Raw genomic sequence first — 23,010 nt, 5'->3', positions numbered from 1 at the left:
AGACTTACTTGTGACTTGTAAAACAATGACTTGGTCCCACCTCTGGTATATACTGTATTCTATCCTATTCTACTGTATCTTAGTCTATGTATTACTCATCTCATATGTATATACTGTATTATATCCTATTCTACTGTATCTGTCTATGTATTACTCATCTCATATGTATATACTGTATTCTATTCTATTGTATCTTAGTCTATGCCGCTCTGAAATCACTCATCCAAATATTTATATATTCTTAATTCCATTCCTTTAGATTGTGTGTATTGTTAGATATTACTTGTTAGATATTACTGGACTGTTGGAGCTAGAAACACAAGCATTTTGCTACACCCGCAATAACATCTGCTAAACAAGTGTATGTGACAAATAAAATGTGATTTGATGTATATAGGTCTGGTGTTGGAGGTCATTCTACACTCTGTTCTATTACCCAGGTCTGGTGTTGGAGATCATTCTACACTCTGTGTTCTACTACCCAGGTCTGGTGTTGGAGATCATTCTACACTCTGTGTTCTATTACCCAGGTCTGGTGTTGGAGATCATTCTACACTCTGTGTTCTACTACCCAGGTCTGGTGTTGGAGGTCATTCTACACTCAGTGGATCTCCTGCATGTATTTTATGATGTTTAATCAGACCATTTGAATGAGAGTATCTCTTGTCACATTGATCACAGCTATAAGGTTTCTCTCCTGTGTGTGTTCTCTGGTGTGATTTCAGGCTGTTTGACTGAGTAAAACTCTTCCCACACTGATTACAGCTATAAGGTTTCTCTCCTGTGTGTACTCGCTGGTGTACTACCAGCTGGCTTGATGTAGTAAAACTATCCGCACATACATCACAGCTATATGGCTGATGTCCTGTGTGTGTTCTCTGGTGTGATACCAGGTTGGTTGACAGAGTAAAACCCTTGCCACACTGATCACAGCTATATGGCTGCTCTCCTGTGTGTGTTCTCTGGTGTGATACTAGGCTACTTGACTGAGTAAAACTCATTTACGTCATTTAGCAGACACTCTTATCCAGAGCGACTTACAGTAGTGAATGCATACAATTCATAATTTTTTTTCTGTGCTGGCCCCCCGTGGGAATCGAACCCACAACCCTGGCGTTGCAAACACCATGTGTTGCAAACACCATGCTCTACCAATTGAGCTACAGGGGACTGATCACACACCACACCAAAAATCCCAACAACAAGAAACTCTTGCCACACTGATCACAGCTATAAGGCTTCTCTCCTGTGTGTGTTCTCTGGTGTGATACCAGGTGGCTTGACTGAGTAAAACTCTTCCCACATTGATTACAGCTATAAGGTTTCTCTCCTGTGTGTACTCGCTGGTGTTTTTTCAATTCTGATGAAGACTTGAAACGTTTCCCACAGTCAGAGCAGCAGTGAGGTTTCTTTCCTGTGGGTCTCTGGTGTTTCTTGAGGTGTTCTGATCTGGAGAGACTCTTCTCTGACTTGTCAGCTTCATGATGTTGTTGAGGCTCCCCAGAGGATCCTTGATAGTCCCGTCTCTCTCCTGTATGAACGTCAAAGTCAGATAGTCAATGTAGTGAATATTTAAATGTTTTTACAAACTTTGACAAATGTCTTGTTTTAGTTTGATTTTGGTCCACCAGCCACTGTAGCAGGCAGATGATAGAATATACCAGCCACTGTAACAGGCAGATGATGGTGGTATATTCTAACTGTAACAGGCAGATGATGGTGGTATATTCTAACTGTAACAGGCAGATGATAGAATATACCAGCCACTGTAGCAGGCAGATGAAAGAATATACCAGCCACTGTAGCAGGCAGATGATAGAATATACCAGCCACTGTAACAGGCAGATGATAGAATATACCAGCCACTGTAACAGGCAGATGATAGAATATACCAGCCACTGTAGCAGGCAGATGATAGAATATACCAGCCACTGTAGCAGGCAGATGATAGAATATACCAGCCACTGTAGCAGGCAGATGATAGAATATACCAGCCACTGTAGCAGGCAGATGATAGAATATACCAGCCACTGTAGCAGGCAGATGATAGAATATACCAGCCACTGTAGCAGGCAGATGATAGAATATACCAGCCACTGTAACAGGCAGATGATAGAATATACCAGCCACTGTAACAGGCAGATGATAGAATATACCAGCCACTGTAACAGGCAGATGATAGAATATACCAGCCACTGTAGCAGGCAGATGATAGAATATACCACCAACTGTAACAGGCAGATGATAGAATATACCAGCCACTGTAGCAGGCAGATGATAGAATATACCAGCCACTGTAGCAGGCAGATGATAGAATATACCAGCCACTGTAGCAGGCAGATGATAGAATATACCAGCCACTGATTTTTTACCAGCCCAAATACTTTTTTGCCATGACTGATTACACCAAAATCCCAACAACAAGAAACTAATGAGCAGCTTGGCAATGTTTGTTAAACAAGAAATGTAAGTAAGAAGTAATGTGGTATATTGCTCAATGTAATTTACATTTTTGTGACAAGAGTCTTTTAACCAATGTGTTAAAATAATTAATTTAGATACAATAGTAATGATGAACAGTTGTACAAGTGAACATCAAGAATCAACAAAGTGCCTCCATAACACAACACATCACTACACACCACACTGTCCTGCCAGATAAACTGCTGATCACTACACACCACACTGTCCTGCCAGATAAACTGCTGATCACTACACACCACACTGTCCTGCCAGATAAACTGCTGATCACTACACACCACACTGTCCTGCCAGATAAACTGCTGATCACTACACACCACACTGTCCTGCCAGATAAACTGCTGATCACTACACACCACACTGTCCTGCCAGATAAACTGCTGATCACTACACACCACACTGTCCTGCCAGATAAACTGCTGATCACTACACACCACACTGTCCTGCCAGATAAACTGCTGATCACTACACACCACACTGTCCTGCCAGATAAACTGCTGATCACTACACACCACACTGTCCTGACAGATAAACTGATCACTACACACCACACTGTCCTGCCAGATAAACTGATCACTACACACCATACTGTCCTGACAGATAAACTGATCACTACACACCATACTGTCCTGACAGATAAACTGATCACTACACACCACACTGTCCTGCCAGATAAACTGCTGATCACTACACACCACACTGTCCTGCCAGATAAACTGCTGATCACTACACACCATACTGTCCTGACAGATAAACTGCTGATCAATACACACCACACTGTCCTGCCAGATAAACTGATCACTACACACCATACTGTCCTGCCAGATAAACTGCTTATCACTACACACCACACTGTCCTGCCAGATAAACTGCTGATCACTACACACCACACTGTCCTGCCAGATAAACTGCTGATCACTACACACCACACTGTCCTGCCAGATAAACTGCTGATCACTACACACCACACTGTCCTGCCAGATAAACTGCTGATCACTACACACCACACTGTCCTGCCAGATAAACTGCTGATCACTACACACCACACTGTCCTGCCAGATAAACTGCTGATCACTACACACCACACTGTCCTGCCAGATAAACTGCTGATCACTACACACCACACTGTCCTGCCAGATAAACTGCTGATCACTACACACCACACTGTCCTGCCAGATAAACTGCTGATCACTACACACCACACTGTCCTGACAGATAAACTGATCACTACACACCACACTGTCCTGCCAGATAAACTGATCACTACACACCATACTGTCCTGACAGATAAACTGCTTATCACTACACACCACACTGTCCTGCCAGATAAACTGCTGATCACTACACACCACACTGTCCTGCCAGATAAACTGCTGATCACTACACACCACACTGTCCTGCCAGATAAACTGCTGATCACTACACACCACACTGTCCTGCCAGATAAACTGCTGATCACTACACACCACACTGTCCTGCCAGATAAACTGCTGATCACTACACACCACACTGTCCTGCCAGATAAACTGCTGATCACTACACACCACACTGTCCTGCCAGATAAACTGCTGATCACTACACACCACACTGTCCTGCCAGATAAACTGCTGATCACTACACACCACACTGTCCTGACAGATAAACTGCTGATCACTACACACCACACTGTCCTGCCAGATAAACTGCTGATCACTACACACCACACTGTCCTGCCAGATAAACTGCTGATCACTACACACCACACTGTCCTGCCAGATAAACTGCTTATCACTACACACCACACTGTCCTGCCAGATAAACTGCTGCCTTATTATTATAATTCAGGGCTCTACGCTGACATGTGTTCCTAAGTTTATATACTGAACAAAAATATAAACGCAACATGGAAAGTGTTGGTCCCATGTTTCATGCGGGATCGTCTGAGGGAAGGGGGGTGCGGAGGTGTATTTCTGTCAGTAATAAAACCCTTTTGTGTGGAAAACTCATTCTGTTTGGCTGGGTCTTATGCCCCAGTGGGTGGGCATATGGCAGCACACCTGCCCAGTCGTGAAATCCATAGATTAGGGCCTAATGAATATATTTCAATTGGCTTCTATGAACTGTAACTCAGTAAAATCTTTGAAGTTGTCGCATGTTGCGTTTATATTTTTTGTTGAGTATAGTTAGGAGCTGGACAATTCCACAGTAACAGAATTACACCAGACTCTGATTTTTCATTTTAAAATGTATGCAAAACAAAAACCATTGCTGCTTTAAAACCACGTTTGTGTACATCAGTTCAACAACTGCAGGAATTGTGCCCCGTTATTAAATAATAGTATTTACTGGTGTTAATCTGACCTTCTGTCTCCTCCTCCTCTTTCACTTCAAAAACTGCATCCTCTTCCTCTTTTACAGTAACATCCTCCTCCTCTTTCACTCTGAACGCATCTTCCTCTTGTTTAAATGAAACGTCTTTCTCTTCTTCTTTCACTGTAACAGCCTCACCCTCTACTTCTTGTTTTACTGTAACATCCTCCTCTTCCTTCTCCTCTTTCACGACAATGTTCAGCCCCAGAGCTTCTTTCTCCGTCCAGCAGACCTCCTCTTCTTTAACAAGAGGGGAGTAGTTTAGGGAGCTCATGTTCGGGGATGTTAGCTAGCTAGCTATCATTAGCGACCAGGCTAATGCTAACTTAACCAGCCAGCTACTATAGCTGACTAATAAACAATAACGTAATATTAAATTAAATAGATTAACAAGTAGATACGACAAAAGTGTGTCAAAAACACAGTAGGTAATATAGACCGAAAGCGTATAAATAGCTTGAATCTTTCGGCTATGTTGGCTAGCAAGCTACCGAGGTGGTTGACGAGCTGTTTATGAAGAACCGTCCACTAGATTATACGTCACGCTGCAGCATCGCCTGAAAGACGCACATCGCCGTCTGCTGACTGGAGGGAAACGCAGTTGAGGATCACATTTTATTTTCAGACAAAGATTATTTTACATGGATTTAATTAAATAATACTATTATATTGAGACATACAAAGACAGGAATGTGTTGATTGATTAGTGAGAATAAAAAATGTTTACTACAGCACATTTAAGACAGTTTCATTCAGTCAAACAACATATAAATAAGTAGCCAGTTACTGTAGGTCTATACTGCTCCTACATGGTGTAACAATACATCATGTAGATGTATATAATGAACAGACTAGGTCTATACTGCTCCTACATGGTGTAACAATACATCATGTAGATGTATATAATGAACAGACTAGGTCTATACTGCTCCTACATGGTGTAACAATACATCATGTAGATGTATATAATGAACAGACTAGGTCTATACTGCTCCTACATGGTGTAACAATACATTATGTAGATGTATATAATGAACAGACTAGGTCTATACTGCTCCTACATGGTGTAACAATACATCATGTGGGGCTTTAAGGTAATGCTGTTGGTGTGACGTATAATGTAGTGGACGGAACTCTTCTTTCAACAACAGCAACAGTTATTCAGCCTCCTCGGTAGCTTGCTAGACAAAATAGCCGAACCAATAAAGCTCTTTAGACGCATTAGTGTATATTAGCCACTGTGTTTTAAACCCACTTCTGTCGTCTAGTTAGTTATCCGATTTAATTTCATATTTACGGTGTTGTTGTTATTATTCAGCTAGCGGGCTGGTTGAGTTAGCATTAGCCTAGCTAGCTAACATCCCCGACCATGAGTTCACTAAGCTACTCTCCTCCTGCTAAAGAAGAGGTCTGCTGGACAGAGAAAGAGGGACTGTGGCTGAACGTTGTCGTGAAAGAGGAGGAGGAGGATGTCACAATACAAAAACAAGTAGAGGGTGAAGCTGTTACAGTGAAAGAAGAAGAGAAGGATTCAGAATGAAAGAGGAGGAAACTGGATATTTGGGCCCGGTTTCCCAAACGCATCTTAAGGCGTCCAATGGTTCTAACGATGAACGTTCCCTGATTAACACTAGTAAGTACTGTCTTAAATACAGAGGCACAAACTCAGCAGTTGTTGAATTGATGTTTGGTGTTAAAGGGGAAATATGCAATAGCTACATCCATATTGTGACTTTTAAATTATTTATTTATAGCCATTGATTCTTGAAGAATATAACACGTGCCTCATGAGCTTAGTTCAACTGTTGTACCCCATCAGAACCCCAAATAAGCTTTTTTTTACTCCAATGTTTAGAAACAATGTAAATCAACACTGTATAGCCTCAAAATGGTTAAAACTATAATGTTGATATCATGGATGGTCAGTCCTTGCATCCATAGGTCTGTCTGTGAATTTGAAAGTAGTTACATTTCTCCAACCCCATAATCATCTTATTACCAAAACAGTGGTGGAATTACAGCTTTGTTATTGTTTGAACTGCAGATTGGTTGATTGATTGTTGTGTGGCTTTTTTAAAGGGACAACCTAGGATTTAAACAGCAACTAAATGGCTGCCCAGAGACTTGGTTTGGTAAACAGCTGAGGGATGGGGGAAGGAGAAATGTAACCACTCTCAAATTCATAGAGGAAGCTATTGTAGCAACCGTAAACCAACACCTAGTGACCGCTTCAAGAAGTTCAGACATCTTGGCATAACAGTTATAAAGTGTTGGCTTGACAGTCAATGGACCCAGGTTTGAGTCCAGCTCAGGGCAACCCCCTGAATTCACTACACTATGAATACAAGGACTGGCCATCCATGATGTCATAATGATAGTTTAACCAGGTTTCTAGGCTATATAGTATATTCTAGAATTCATCCATGAGGTCATGATGATAGTTTAACCAGGTTTCTAGGGTATATAGTATATTCTAGAATTCATCCATGATGTCATAATGATAGTTTAACCAGGTTTCTAGGCTATATAGTATATTCTAGAATTCATCCATGATGTCATAATGATAGTTTAACCAGGTTTCTAGGATATATAGTATATTCTAGAATTCATCCATGATGTCATAATGATAGTTTAACCAGGTTTCTAGGCTATACAGTATATTGTAGATTTGCCAGTGAAGATTTCCCGTGGAGGCAAATTATTAGAGCTGTTGATAAGTCATTGTATAATATTCAGCCAATTTATTTTCATGCCATTACATCAATATGGCCCAACCAGAGGAATAAACAAAACCTTCCTGAACCACCACCTCCTGCTGTCCTTCATACATTCTGACGTTGCTGGTAATAGGCTACACAAGCTGTCAGTAACCTACATTTGGAGTGCAAATTTATCTGACCATTTCTACCAATCTGTGTGCCAGTTATGATTTTCATATGCACATTTTACTGGAACAGGTTAATTTAATTTATAATAGTATCTCAAAATCATTGTCTGTGATTAATTTACATTCTATCTAAATCTAAATGAAAATTATACAAGTCTAAAAGTAACTTTTATTGCCATTGCCAACTATGTAAAACATTGCCAACAAATAAAAACATTGCAAATAAATATCCTCTAAATCACATGGCCTGTCTACAACGAACTTGAAACATTGTATTAATAATTCAGGGCCCTCAGTTTCCCGCCAGTGAGTTCTGGACAGACACAGCTGTAGGCTATTTGTTAAAGGGATAAGAAGTAATCAGGTATTTTATGACATTTCCACTGGATCAGAGCATTACATTTTTCCCTTTTATGCTGAGTGATTATCGAAAGGGCGAGAGCTGGAAATGTTTTTCAAAGACTTTGAGGACTATTCTCATTTACAATTGATTTTAGGAAAACTTTGTTTACTTGCTGTTTGAGGTGAAGAGAAATTTGCTTTGAGAAGCTCCACAACTCATTAGTGGTGGTGCATTAAGACAATCAGAAATACTATCAGACATCCCCAAATGGGCACATTTATAGGCCTACATTTGCACACAGGCCAGGTAGACTAGTCCTACTTCTATATGCGTAATTAGGTGTGTGTCCTTACTCAACATCGACAGGAGTTGAAAGATTAGTGGAATCTGTGTGGGTAGCTGGACAGGTAGGATGACTGACAGTGAGGGTGAACAGGTGGTCACGGGTCAGGTGACAGAGAAATGGATGAGACTGAGGCAGGAATTCCTTTAACCATAAAGTGGTATATTTACTGAGTAGTCTGTGCTGCATAACAAAGGAAACAGAATAACGTGTATCCAATCAAATCCATCATCACAAAGATCTAATCATAACAATCATTCATTGTTAACATCATTTAGGGAATTCAACAATCCAGTTAATTAATAAGTCAATAGGAATCATCGGTGAGTAATTTAGGCTCGTAACTATCTATCATAAATCATGAAAGAATAATACAAACAGTGATCGGTTATTCAATCTATAAACACCATTAGTTGGATAACAGAGCCGATCAGTTCAACAAACAATTACTTTCTTATTTTACGCTTTCAAGTGTCTTCATGTGTACACGGAATTTCATTACATATTAACCATACCAATTACATAATTGGCCTATCATTGACCATTCACATTACACAAAATGTTTGAAGCGTGCGCTCCAAGCCACGCTCCACAATAATAACTCCAACAACAACTGATGGCCCACACTCCCGATCGCAACAGATAGTTCAGATGAAAGGTTAACAGAGTCGGTGGACTTACGTGGATTCATGGACGCACAGAACTTCTGGAGTTGACAGAGTGAAGGAAGAGAAAGCAGCGCAATCAGGCGATGGTGATTTCCTCCTTTTATGGAGTGGAGATCTGTCAGACATTTCCACCTGACCTAATTAAAGCGCCCCTGGCCCAGCTGAGTAAGTGGCAATGAATTAAAGGATTATTCCACCAACTCCATGGGCTTTTTCTACAGCCACCCCGGAAATTGGTTAATTTCCACACTCCTCAAAAAAGGCTCATTGCTCCCCGTCCTCTGTCATCTCAGGGAGAGGAATTAGTCGGGCAACTGGCCGGATATATGTCCGGTTCTTTACCTGGATCTCCACCGATCTAACACGACCATCGGTCCCAGGCATGATCTTAGTGATACGGCCCACAGGCCAGGAGGCTCGAGGCAGCTGAGGGTCCACCATCATTACGACTTGGCCAGTTTCCAGGCTGGCCATTTCTCTCCGCCATTTCCCTCTGTGCTGTAGACTTGGTAGGTAATCCCGAATGAATCGGGCCCAGAAATGGTCAGCCAAGATCTGGCTGTGTCGCCACCGGCGCCTGCCAACGAGGTTGGTATCAGCGTACATGGCTTGAGGAAGTGATGCATCTCGGCGTCCCATCAAGAGCATATTCGGTGTAACCGGATCGGGGTCAGCGACGTCTGCAGAGAGATATCCCAAGGGTTTGGAGTTCAGTATCCCTTCCACCTCTATCAGGACAGTCCGCAAGACAGTTTCCGTGACAGTTTGGTCCCCCAGTACGACTCGTAAGGCCGTCTTTACAGATTTGATCTCTCGCTCCCATGTTCCTCCAAAATGAGGAGCTCCTGGAGGGTTAAATTTGAATGAGATTTGTTGCTCCATCAGCTGATCCTGGAGGCTGGGTTCCATGGCTTGGAAGGCTTCCTCCAACCTGGCTTCTCCTGCCTTGAAGTTTGTACCTCTGTCAGCCAGGATCTCGTAGGGTTTCCCCCGTCGGGAGATAAACCGCCGTAGGGCCATGAGGAACGCTTCAGTATCCAAACTCTCCAGTAGGTCCAGGTGGACACATCTAGTGGCCAAACACTTGAATAGAATGCCCCAGCGCTTTTCCACTCGACGACCTAACTTGATCGTCAAGGGGCCAAAGCAATCCACTCCTGTTGACCAGAAGGGTGGTTTGAGGAGGCGCAAGCGAGCAGGAGGTAAATCTGCCATTTTGGGCACCGTGGCTCTGGCCCGCCATCTCTGACATTCCACACAGGCGTATTGGTGCTTACGAATGGCTCCTCGTCCTCCAAGTATCCAGTACTTCCGCCTCATCTCCCCATAGACTCTCTCTGGCCCTGGGTGGAGAAGCCTCTCATCATAACTCTTGATGAGGAGCCTGGTACTAGGGTGTCTGGAGTCAAGGATAATTGGGTGGATAGCGTCGGGATCCAAAACTTCTGCTTGGCGCAGCCTCCCTCCGACTCTGATCACTCCAAGGCTTCGATCATATTCTGGGGCCAGAGAGAGAAGACGGCTGTCCTTAGCCACCTCCCTACCGGCTTTCAGAGCTTTTAGCTCCTCAGGGAAGCTAACTGCTTGTGCATGCTGGAGGAGTAGTGTTTCTGCCGCGAGGGAGGTGGGTATGGAAGCCACCCCATCTGAGGTCTGGTTTGTGGCGGTGATCAGATCCGGCAGGGTTTGGGATTGTGTCATGTCATGGAGAGCTGTTGTTGGTTCCATAGAGATGCTGTAGCATTGGGTGGACTTCCTTAACTCATGAGCTTCAGTTGGTTGTGGAGGGGCTGCACGCCTGGGGGCTGTCGGCCACTCGTTCTCTGGTTGGGACAAGAATGGTGGCCCCAAACTCCAGCGATGGGGTTGAGCCAGGTCCTTAAGTGTTTTACCACGAGTAACGTCATCAGCAGGATTGTTTACGCTGTCAACATACCTCCAGTCTTGGACTTCTGTTAGGTCTTGGATTTCCGCAATGCGAGTTCCGACGAACACCTTATACCTGCAGGACTCCGACTTGAGCCAGGTCAATACAGTAGTTGAATCACTCCAGTAAATGACCCTTTGGATTGGCAAGGTGAGCTCGGCTCGCAAGGTTGATGCCAACTGGGCTCCGGAAAGGGCAGCACTGAGTTCCAGCCTAGGCATTGACAACTGCTTCTTGGGTGCGACCCTGGACCTGGCCATGACAAAGGATACATGGATGTGGCCTGCCTTATCCTCCACTCTTAGATAGGAAACCGCCCCATAAGCTCGCTCTGAAGCGTCACAGAACACATGCAGTTCCAGGCATGATCCCAGTTGGTCAGCACAGGGTGGTACATAACATCTTGGCATTTGGACTTCAGAGAGCTCTGATAACTCTGTTTCCCAACAGATCCATCGTTCCACTAGGTCAGCCGGGTGGATCGGTTCATCCCAGTCCCTCTTGGTCTGCCACAGGTCCTGGACTAAGACTTTGGCCCGGGTTGTGTATGGCAGAATATACCCAAGGGGATCGTATTGACTGGCCAGGGTCCGATAGATGGTGCGCAGAGTGGGGGTTTCGGTACTCAGGGCGGAGCGGTGCTTATACCCCAGGGTATCCGGTATGCAGCTCCATCTCAATCCTAGAGTGGGCTCTTGTGGGTGAGCGCCACACTGCGATAGCCATAGTTCACTGTTACTAGACCTGGCTTGTGGCGGGAGGTGCTGGATAACCTCCGCTCTGTTACTCGCCCACTGTCGGACCTCAAATCCCCCTTTGGACAGGAGATTCCGTACTTTGTCAAGGAGTGCTTTCGCTTCTGCCGTGGATGGGACGCTCTGTAAGCAGTTATCCACATAGAAGGCATTTTCCACTGAATCCCATACTTCTGGGTCACTGTCTGGGTGCTCCCGTGCGTGTCTCTGCAGAGCGTATATGGCACAGCAAGGACTGCAGGTGGTGCCAAATGGGAGTACTTGCCATTCATAGATTGTGGGCTCTGCATCTCGTTCCATATCTCGCCATATGAACCGGAGCAGTGTAGTGTCGGAAGGCAGCAGACGAATCTGATGAAACATGGCTTTGATGTCTCCACTGATGGCTGTAGAGTGCTGCCGGAACCGGAGAAGGACACCGAGCAAGGAAGGACCTAAAATTGGTCCGGGGAGTAGACAGTCATTCAGGCTTTGACCAGCAGCTTGGAATGAACAGTTGAAGACAAGTCTGTACTTCCCACCGTGTTGCTGGATAACATGATGAGGGAGATACCAGGATTCGCCGAGTGCGTTTCCCTCTTCTTGAGTTGTCACTTTGGTGACATAGCCTGCCTTTACAAGGTTATGAATCTCTCGGTTATGAACTTCAGCAAGCTCAGGATTCTTCACCAGGCGTCGCTCCGTTCCACGCAATAGTGGGAGTACAGCCCGCGTCGTGGTTGCCAGAGGAGGATGGTTGGGCACCCGTAGCAGTGGGGTTGCGTACCTCCGAACGCCATCCATTTCAGTGGTGGTGGTGCGCTTCTCCAGGAGGTCTAATGCATAGGAGTCTTGTTTAGAGCGAGTGACCTCCTGTAGCTTCCGGTTGGAGAAGGTGTCCATCTTCCATAGCATCTCAACATTCCGAAGGAGGTCAGTAGCTGGACAGGGGGATGGAGCTGGATTGCTTCTGGTGAAGAGGACTTGCTGTGACTGTACAGCTTGGATGGAGAGAAGTAAATGGGCTGGACCTTGCACAGCCCAACCCAAGGATGTATGGACAGCAACGGGCCCGCCTTCTGGTCCAGCTCGTATAGGCTCAGTCGGGGTGACGAGATGTGGGTGGTCTGACCCAATCAGGATAAGTGGAGCTACTCTGGCCAGGCTAGGAAGAGGCAATCCTCGGAGATGAGGATATTGTTTCTGTAGAACACTTACCGGGCAGGAGTGCTCTGCAAGATTCAGGCCATCCGCCGTGAAGGCATTGGTGATAGTATAGGTCACGTCCCTGTTTCCTGAAGGGGAAATGCTGAAGGTCACAGCAGAGCCTTTCATTTGGATAACATCATGTCGCACCGTTCTGAGATTAAGGGTCTCGGGGATCCCCTCCAGGTTAAGCTGTCGGGTGGCCGCCGGGAGAATGATTGTTCGTTCAGACCCATCATCTAGAACGGCGAATGTATCAATGCTTCTCCCTCCACTCCACAGAGTGACCTTGACCACCTTCAACATGACCCTTGGAGACCGGTTCTGCTGGTCGAGGTAGAGCTCCTTTACAGCTCCTACCATGAGCATACTCTGCTCTTTCTGTGCTTGGGGAATTACATTATGCAACACTGTGAGATGGATTTCCGTACAGCGATTGCAGGGTTTCCTCAATGTGCAGGTCTCCGCCTTATGGCTACGGGCACACTTGTAGCATCGCTCGCCTGAAGTGATCCAAGCCTTCAATTGAGGTTGAGTGAGCTTTTTTACCCTGGGACATGAGCCAAGGAAGTGCCCCTTACTATTGCAATATGGGCAGTAAGGCTGAAATTTGATGTTCTTGCTCTTGAGAGGGGTCTTCTTCCCGGGTTCCTCCCCAGCTTCACTATTTAAGTACATAGTTGTGGGAGTTGGCCTTTTCTGTCCCTCCTGGTGTTCAAACTCCTTCCTTCCCCTGTAGACTATGGCTGAGATTGTGGCCTGGTGAGCGATGCTCTTCGCCCTCGCTTTCACCTGCAACCATGTGGCTAGGTCTCTGAGAGCATAGGTGCTTCTCAAGCCCTCTTTCAGGATGCCTTTGTTCAAACAATGTTCAACGAAACTGTCTTTGAGGGACGCTGGAAGCTTGCTAAGAAGCCTGTCCACGTGGGAGCCACATTTCAGCTCGTTCCCGTCTTCTCCTTCAACGGATTGGAGCATCGAGGTCAGGGATTGGACAGCCAGGGAGAACTCTTGGAAGGCAGCATGGTCTCCCATTTTAATTGGAGACATGTTCAGGATGTTGTTTAGTTCATTCTGGACTAGCTGGCGTGGCTCACCATATCTCGCTTTCAGGGCCTGGAGAGAGGCAGTGTATGGTATTGCGGAGTGCATAAAGGATTGGGCCAGCTTATATGCATTGGGAAACCGCAAGTGATCCATTAGTACTTGGTACTTGTAGCGTTCTGACAGATGACTGTGAATACCCAGTAGGCTCTCCAATGCCATTTCCAAAAGGACAAATTCACTCTCCTTTCCGCTCTCAAAGTATGGCAGTTTGGGTCTGGGAATTCCATAGGCTGAGGCTACTAGCAGTTTCATAATGTTGGCTCCATCTTCTGGTTGCGTGAAGGATAAACCCGGGACTTCTGATGAGCCCACTGTGGCCTCATTGGGCCTGTCCCCTACTGTCCCAGACCCTCCATGGGTGGCAGCCGGAATTGGGTGAGAGCCCTCCCACTTGCCGTCTGAGGACTGGCCTGGTCCAGGCCCTGGACGAGAGGAATGATTTGCCGTGGTTGGTAATTGGCGGAAAGGCGAAGGAGTGATGCTTTGTCCAGATGGAGGAAAGCTAACTTCTGTCACTGGCATAGAGGGCGTTTGCGGAGTGGTCTGTCCCCCGTGCTCCGTGTTGGCTGTTGACCTTGGAGCCTCCGGGGACTGTGTGCCATGCTGTACCAGAGGGGCAGATTGGGAAAGAAAGGCAGACAGGTCAGGTCCATCTGGAAGGGTGGTCAGGTCAGCTCCCTGTTCGTTCCTCTCCAGGAAGGATGAGACCATCCGTGCCTCCTCCAATTCCCTTCTTGCTTGACGGTGCCGTCGCTGCTGTGCCAGGTCCTTGGCAATGAATTCCCTTTCCTGTAGAGCTCTACGGGCTTGCACATCCAATAGGTGACATCGTTCGTCAGCCTGTCGTTCCTCCTCAATCTGACGCTCAATTTCCTCCAACGCTAATAGTTTCATCCTCTCTTGTAGGACAGCGGTCTGTGATTCGCTGAGGGCTAGTGAATGGCGGCTGCCATGTCCACATCCAAAGGGGTATCCACTGGTCGAACTCTCACTCCGTCTAGAGTGCCTCGACGATTTCCTTTCAGTTAAGGGGTGAGCGGAGCCTGCCTCAGGAAGCTGGTCGACCTGTGCGGTGAGAGTTACCTCCATAGGTTCTTCCTGTAGAACACTTTCCCATCCCAAAGCAGTTTCTGGTCCTTGGCCCAGAGGGGATGGCTGATGGCTGAAACGTACAGCTGATCCATCACCACTTTGAGCTCTGGTGGGCTTGCCCTTGGATGTGGGAAACTCGACCACATAATCCTTAAGATAACCAGGTGCTTGCCTGGTTCTCCTGGTACTACTGGTGGTTGAGGATGAAGCCTTTGTTACTCTAGGCTTAGCTCCTGGACCTTTTTGTTGTTCCAGGACCTTTCCCTCCGCTGCTCTCTCTTCCTTTATCCCTCCTTCCAGAGGAGACAATTCCTCCTTCTCCCCCTTCATTCCCTTTCCACCTGTCTTTGGTTCCGTCATCATCCGGCTCGAAGGACCATTGAAAGATTAGTGGAATCTGTGTGGGTAGCTGGACAGGTAGGATGACTGACAGTGAGGGTGAACAGGTGGTCACGGGTCAGGTGACAGAGAAATGGATGAGACTGAGGCAGGAATTCCTTTAACCATAAAGTGGTATATTTACTGAGTAGTCTGTGCTGCATAACAAAGGAAACAGAATAACGTGTATCCAATCAAATCCATCATCACAAAGATCTAATCATAACAATCATTCATTGTTAACATCATTTAGGGAATTCAACAATCCAGTTAATTAATAAGTCAATAGGAATCATCGGTGAGTAATTTAGGCTCGTAACTATCTATCATAAATCATGAAAGAATAATACAAACAGTGATCGGTTATTCAATCTATAAACACCATTAGTTGGATAACAGAGCCGATCAGTTCAACAAACAATTACTTTCTTATTTTACGCTTTCAAGTGTCTTCATGTGTACACGGAATTTCATTACATATTAACCATACCAATTACATAATTGGCCTATCATTGACCATTCACATTACACAAAATGTTTGAAGCGTGCGCTCCAAGCCACGCTCCACAATAATAACTCCAACAACAACTGATGGCCCACACTCCCGATCGCAACAGATAGTTCAGATGAAAGGTTAACAGAGTCGATGGACTTACGTGGATTCATGGACGCACAGAACTTCTGGAGTTGACAGAGTGAAGGAAGAGAAAGCAGCGCAATCAGGCGATGGTGATTTCCTCCTTTTATGGAGTGGAGATCTGTCAGACATTTCCACCTGACCTAATTAAAGCACCCCTGGCCCAGCTGAGTAAGTGGCAATGAATTAAAGGATTATTCCACCAACTCCATGGGCTTTTTCTACAGGAGTGTTTCAAACAAAAGACAGTGAATAAATTGACAAAACTGACATATCTTGCGGGGTAAGGTCTGGGTGGTCTGCCATGGGCCGTTTCATTTAGTATCCATTTGGGTCGGCATGGAGAATGATTATTTTTCCCCATAGTATGTTGTCCCGAAGTTGCCCGACTGAAAGGGAGTGTAACTTTATGACTATAATTACTGTTCCCTGAAGGAGGGAAATGAGGTACAACACTTGTTTGGCTTCAGTCTCATCACCTGTGGAAGGCGGGGCTTCCAGCGAGGCGTGGATTTAATAGTATGTTGTACCTAGTTTCCCTCCTTCAGGGAACAGTAGTTATAGCATAACATGTGGATTTAATAGTATGTTGTACATAGTTTCCCTCCTTCAGGGAACAGTAGTTATAGTCATAACGTGTGGATATAATAGTATGTTGTACAGTTTTCATGGGCACAGAAATCCTATATCATTTCAGAGTTTGCTAAATCCAATGGTTCTAACCTAGAGTCACCTTAACTTTATTGACACCCAAATGGATACTGTCATTAATGCGGTTCTTCAATAATTACACATAATACTTAATACTGTAGCTGTTTAGTTACAGTCACATGTTCAACTATCATCAGCTGATCCAGGAAATCATTTTCTGAATGACAGTCACATGACAAACATCACGACATGCAACAACAACCAAAGTGCTTCTTCATTCATTACTCTGGTAAAGACAGTTATGCTGTGCTCCATGTTGGATCCAACATCCCTAACAAATTGAAGTTTATAATGTGTTAATGTCTGTTTAATTTACAGTAGGGTCTCGTTAGTCTGTTTGCACACAGATACTTTGCTCATAATGTGTAGAGAACTGTTCCTTGATGGATAGGCTATTGTACAACACACAGAGCTATTTTCCTATATTTGTTATTAGGTGAAGTTATGGGTCCTACGGTGGGTCTATGTTGTTGTTAGTTGAAGTTATGGGTCCTACAGTAGGTCTATGTTGTTGTTAGGTGAAGTTATGGGTCCTACAGTAGGTCTATGTTGTTGTTAGTTGAAGTTATGGGTCCTACAGTAGGTCTATGTTATTGTTAGGTGAAGTTATGGGTCCTACAGTAGGTCTATGTTATTGTTAGGTGAAGTTATGGGTCCTACAGTAGGTCTATGTTATTGTTAGGTGATGTTATGGGTCCTACAGTAGGTCTATGTTGTTAGGTGAAGTTATGGGTCCTACAGTAGGTCTATGTTGTTGTTATGGGTCCTACAGTAAGTCTATGTTATTGTTAGGTGAAGTTATGGGTCCTACAGTAGGTCTATGTTATTGTTATGGGTCCTAGAGGACACTATGTGTGTCATGCAACAACAACCAAAGTGCTTCTTCGTTCATTACATAGGTATGTTTGTTGTTAGGTGAAGTTATGGGCCAATTTGGCAAACAGTGTGCAAACCCTCATTTTCATACTGATAGAAAAGCTAGACAAAGAGCATTTTACTGTTTGAAGTGTTTTTTAAGTACAAAGCGGTTGATTTGCGATGATGACACAAACATTATATTAAGCAGGACATTCAAACGAGCCTTACAACTTTAATCCAAAGTAGTGTGAAATGTACTCATAAGCAACCTGTAAATGGAGGTTACTCCCCTGAGTTTTCCCCTATTCACATTCAGAATACATTGTGAAAAACTAAAATCTTTGCTCACCATTTTTGCTCCAGGCAGATATACTACATCCATAACTAGTGGTTTCCTCATTACCAGATATACTACATCCATAACTAGTGGTTTCCTCATTACCAGATATACTACATCCATAACTAGTGGTTTCCTCATTAGCAGATATACTACATCCATAACTAGTGGTTTCCTCATTAGCAGATATACTACATCCATAACTAGTGGTTTCCTCATTACCAGATATACTACATCCATAACTAGTGGTTTCCTCATTACCAGATATACTACATCCATAACTAGTGGTTTCCTCATTACCAGATATACTACATCCATAACTAGTGGTTTCCTCATTACCAGATATACTACATCCATAACTAGTGGTTTCCTCATTACCAGATATACTACATCCATAACTAGTTGTTTCCTCATTACCAGATATACTACATCCATTACTAGTGGTTTCCTCATTACCAGATATACTACATCTATAACTAGTAATTTTCCTCATTACCAGATATACTACATCCATAACTATCGGTTTCCTCATTAGCAGGGAGGAGTTTCTACAACCAAATTGCCCTCGTGTCGCAATTTTAGCAAACACAGAAAGGGGCCTGTATTGGAGACCAAAAGTCGTTTGGCACACTGCTTAGGATTTCAACAACTTTAATAATTTATTTCTAGCATACAATCATCAGTTTTACTACTAATGTGAAAACAAGACTAAATATGACTATTCTTGCTCATTTTAAGACAATTAAATAATTGTAACATTCATTACAGACGTCAATTGTTGTATATCATGGCTCCGCTGTTGGAATCACCTTTTACAGTGGATTCTGCTGTTTTGGGCCTTTAATCATCTGTCTGACTTTTGTTATTCACACAGGAGAGAGACGTGACTATCGTGGATCCTCTGGGGAGCCTCAACAACCTCATGATGCTGAAGAGGCAGAGAAGAGTGTCTCCACATTCGAACACCTCAAGAAACACCCGCAGAGATCCACAGGGAAGAAACCTCACTGCTGCTCTGACTGTGGGAAGAGATTCAACTCGACAGCAGGCATTATAATTCATCAGAGAATCCACACTGTAGAGAAACCTTATAGCTGTACTCAATGTGGGAAGAGTTTTACTCATTCAACCAGCCTGATATCACACCAGAGATCACACACAGGAGATAAACCATATAGCTGTGATGAATGTGGGAAGAGTTTTACTGCATTTAGAAATCTGACTCTACACCAGAGAATACACACAGGAGAGAAACCTTATAGCTGTACTCAATGTGGGAAGAGTTTTACTCAGCTAAGCAACCTGATATCACACCAGAGAACACACACAGGAGAGAAACCCTATAGCTGTGATGAATGTGCGAAGAGTTTTACTGGTTCTAGCAATCTGATTCGACACCAGAGAACACACAGAGGAGAGAAACCTTATAGCTGTGCTCAATGTGGGAAGAGTTTTTCTATGTCTAGCAAGTTGACTACACACCAGAGAACACACACAGGAGAGAAACCTTATAGCTGTACTCAATGCGGGAAGCGTTTTACTCAGTTAAGCAACCTGATATCACACCAGAGAACACACACAGGAGAGAAACCCTATGGCTGTGATGAATGTGGGAAGAGTTTTACTGGTTCTTTTAATCTGACTCGACACCAAAGAACACACACAGGAGAGAAACCGTATAGCTGTAATCAATGTGGGAAGAGTTTTACTCAGTCAAACAGCCTGGTAGAACACCAGAGAACACACACACAAGAGAAACATCGTAGCTGTGACCAGTGATATTCTGATAAAAGATCTCTGATCAAATATTAGAAAATACATGCATGAAGGAGTTGTTTCATGATATCAATGAATTAATGTCACAATGTAGAATGTTTTAACATTGTAGGAGTATTTTAATGATGTCACAATGTACAATAAACGTTTGTCCCCTGTTCAATTGATTTCAACATGATATGAATATTAGCCTCAGGGGGAAAATCCAGGCTCTGAATTGAACGAGTTACTACATTTACATTTTAGTCATTTAGCAGACGCTCTTATCCAGAGCGACTTACAGTAATGAATTCATACATTTCATTTCATGCATTTTTTGTGTGTGTTTATGTGATTTAACAAAAAGTGACTAACAAAAAAAGAGTTGTGTTATACTTACCACGTTGGTGACCCACTGGAATCAAAATGCAACACTTCAAAATGTAGCTAGATGTTTTCTACAAATTGTCCTCTAACCAGGGATGTACACATTTTTCCCAGATTCCGTGTGGTTTTTGAGCTGTTAGTTTTAACAGGACGTGCAACCTCATCTCCCTCCTCTCGCACAAATGATTTTAGCATGATATTGATGAGTTATGACAAATAAGTTTTGCATTCCTTTAAGCGACCCCTAAATTTAAATGCATCACTCCAAAATGTAGCTGACTGTCTTCTGCAGATTGTCCTCTAATCAGTGGGATAAAATATATCTCCCATTTCCATGTGTTTTTTTAGTTATGCTAGTTTCAACAGCACGTACAACCTGATTTCCCCCCTAATCGATATCAGTGATTTATTGCTACTTGTCAAAACAACAGTGTTTTTGGTTGTTGTGTCCATGGTGAGGACAATTTGGTTTGTAACTGTCTCAAGGTTGGGTAGTCAAAAAGTTTTGTGTTTTGCGTTTAGCCAGTAGTACGTTGCCATGGATCTTATTTTGATTGCACGTTTTTCCGTATTGGAGATGAGTTTTGTTTGGGCTCGTTCCAAGGGGACGAGAGTTCTAGAAGCTAGTGGGATTTAGGAAGACGAGAGTTCTAGAAGCTAGCTAGCTAGCTATCATTAGCGACCAGGCTAATGCTAACTTAACCAGCCAGCTACTATAGCTGACTAATAAAAAATAACGTAATATTAAATTAAATAGGTTAACAAGTAGATACGACAGAAGTGTGTCTAAAACACAGTAGCTAATATAGACCGAAAGCGTATAAATAGCTTGAATCTTTCGGCTATGTTGGCTAGCAAGCTACCGAGGTGGTTGACGAGCTGTTTATGAAGAACCGTCCACTAGATTATACGTCACGCTGCACCATCGCCTGAAAGACGCACATCGCCGTCTGCTGACTGGAGGGAAACGCAGTTGAGGATCACATTTTATATTCAGACAAAGATTATTTTACATGGATGTAATTAAATAATACTATTATATTGAGACATACAAAGACAGAAATGTGGTGATTGATTAGTGAGAATAAAAAATGTTCACTACAGCACATTTAAGGCAGTTTCATTCAGTCAAACAACATATAAATAAGTAGCCAGCTACTGTAGGTCTATACTGATCCTACATGGTGTAACAATACATCATGTAGATGTATATAATGAACAGACTAGGTCTATACTGCTCCTACATGGTGTAACAATACATCATGTAGATGTACATAATGAACAGACTAGGTCTATACTGCTCCTACATGGTGTAACAATACATCATGTAGATGTATATAATGAACAGACTAGGTCTATACTGCTCCTACATGGAGTAACAATACATCATGTAGATGTATATAATGAACAGACTAGGTCTATACTGCTCCTACATGGTGTAACATTACATCATGTAGATGTATATAATGAACATACTAGGTCTATACTGCTCCTACATGGTGTAACAATACATCATGTAGATGTATATAATGAACAGACTAGGTCTATACTGCTCCTACATGGTGTAACAATACATCATGTAGATGTATACTACCGTTCAAAAGTTTGGGGTCACTTAGAAATGTTCTTGTTTTTTAAAGAAAGCACATTTTTCATCCATTAAAATAATAATACAATTGATCAGAAATACAGTGTAGACATTGTTAATGTTGTAAAAAAAAAATATTTTTTAAATAAATAAATGCACCTTTATCTAACCAGGTGACCAGTTGAGAACAAGTTCTCATTTACATCTGCGACCTGGCCAAGATAAAGCAAAGCAGTGCGACACAAACAACAACTTGTTCTTTAACAAAGCTTTTGTAAACAGTGTTGTTGCATAACAATCAGGCAGTAGAACAACAATAATCATCACCCTCTTGACCAATCTTCCCTCCCCTTAACATTGGGTTGATTCAGACCCTGTCAGTGTACCAGGTGGACATTGGGTTTGATTCAGACCCTGTCAGTGTACCAGGTAGACATTGGGTTTAATTCAGACCCTGTCAGTGTACCAGGTGGACATTGGGTTTGATTCAGACCCTGCCAGTGTGCCAGGTGGACATTGGGGTTGATTCAGACCCTGCCAGTGTACCAGGTGGACATTGGGTTTGATATTAGACCCTGTCACTGTACAAGGTGGACATTGGGTTGATTCAAACCCTGTCAGTGTACCAGGTGGACATTGGGTTTGATTCAGACCCTGCCAGTGCACCAGGTGGTCATTGGGTTTGATTCAGACCCTGTCAGTGTGGCCAGAATTGTATTCCAAGGTCAGTAACTTATAACCACTGAACCAACACAGACCTTTCATGCATGACTAAAAACACCTAAGTATTAGATTTACTGCCATGGTCTAGTATGTCACTGCATTAGACACCATTCACAATGCTGGCTGAGGTACGAGTAAAACATGACATATTATTTCCTAATTGTAAAAAATTCCCCAATCTTTTAAAAAAGATCTGAAATGGCAAGGCTTTAGTTCAGTGGGCTTTTCCATTGTTGAGGAAAGCAGGGGAAGTGTTGTGAGTAACAGAACTGCCTACGGTGTGGGGGAAGGGACGCTGCTCACTGATTGGCTGTAGTGACAAGGGTCCCTCCAAAAATCTATCACTTTTCCAACTCAAATTCTCCCCCAAATCTACCACTAATAGGCCAAGCCTCCACAGACCCTGTCTTGTATTGACCAACAGAACAAATCATTTCACATTCAAATATGTCATTTTAAATAGCTCAATTCAGTTCTCCTCCACAATGCATATTCAGTA

The 23,010-nt window shown here is 43.5% G+C and overlaps 1 pseudogene; it reads right to left on the bottom strand.

The window, feature by feature from the left end:
• Positions 1-529: 529 nt before the first annotated feature.
• Positions 530-23,010, bottom strand: part of LOC115152484 (zinc finger protein 850-like) — an 89,298-nt pseudogene continuing 66,817 nt past the window's right edge.

The sequence above is a fragment of the Salmo trutta genome, chromosome 17, assembly GCF_901001165.1.
Source record: "Salmo trutta chromosome 17, fSalTru1.1, whole genome shotgun sequence".
Lineage (NCBI taxonomy): Eukaryota > Metazoa > Chordata > Actinopteri > Salmoniformes > Salmonidae > Salmo > Salmo trutta.
Note: the sequence above shows the minus strand (reverse complement) of the source record. Positions and strands in the feature narration are given on the sequence as shown.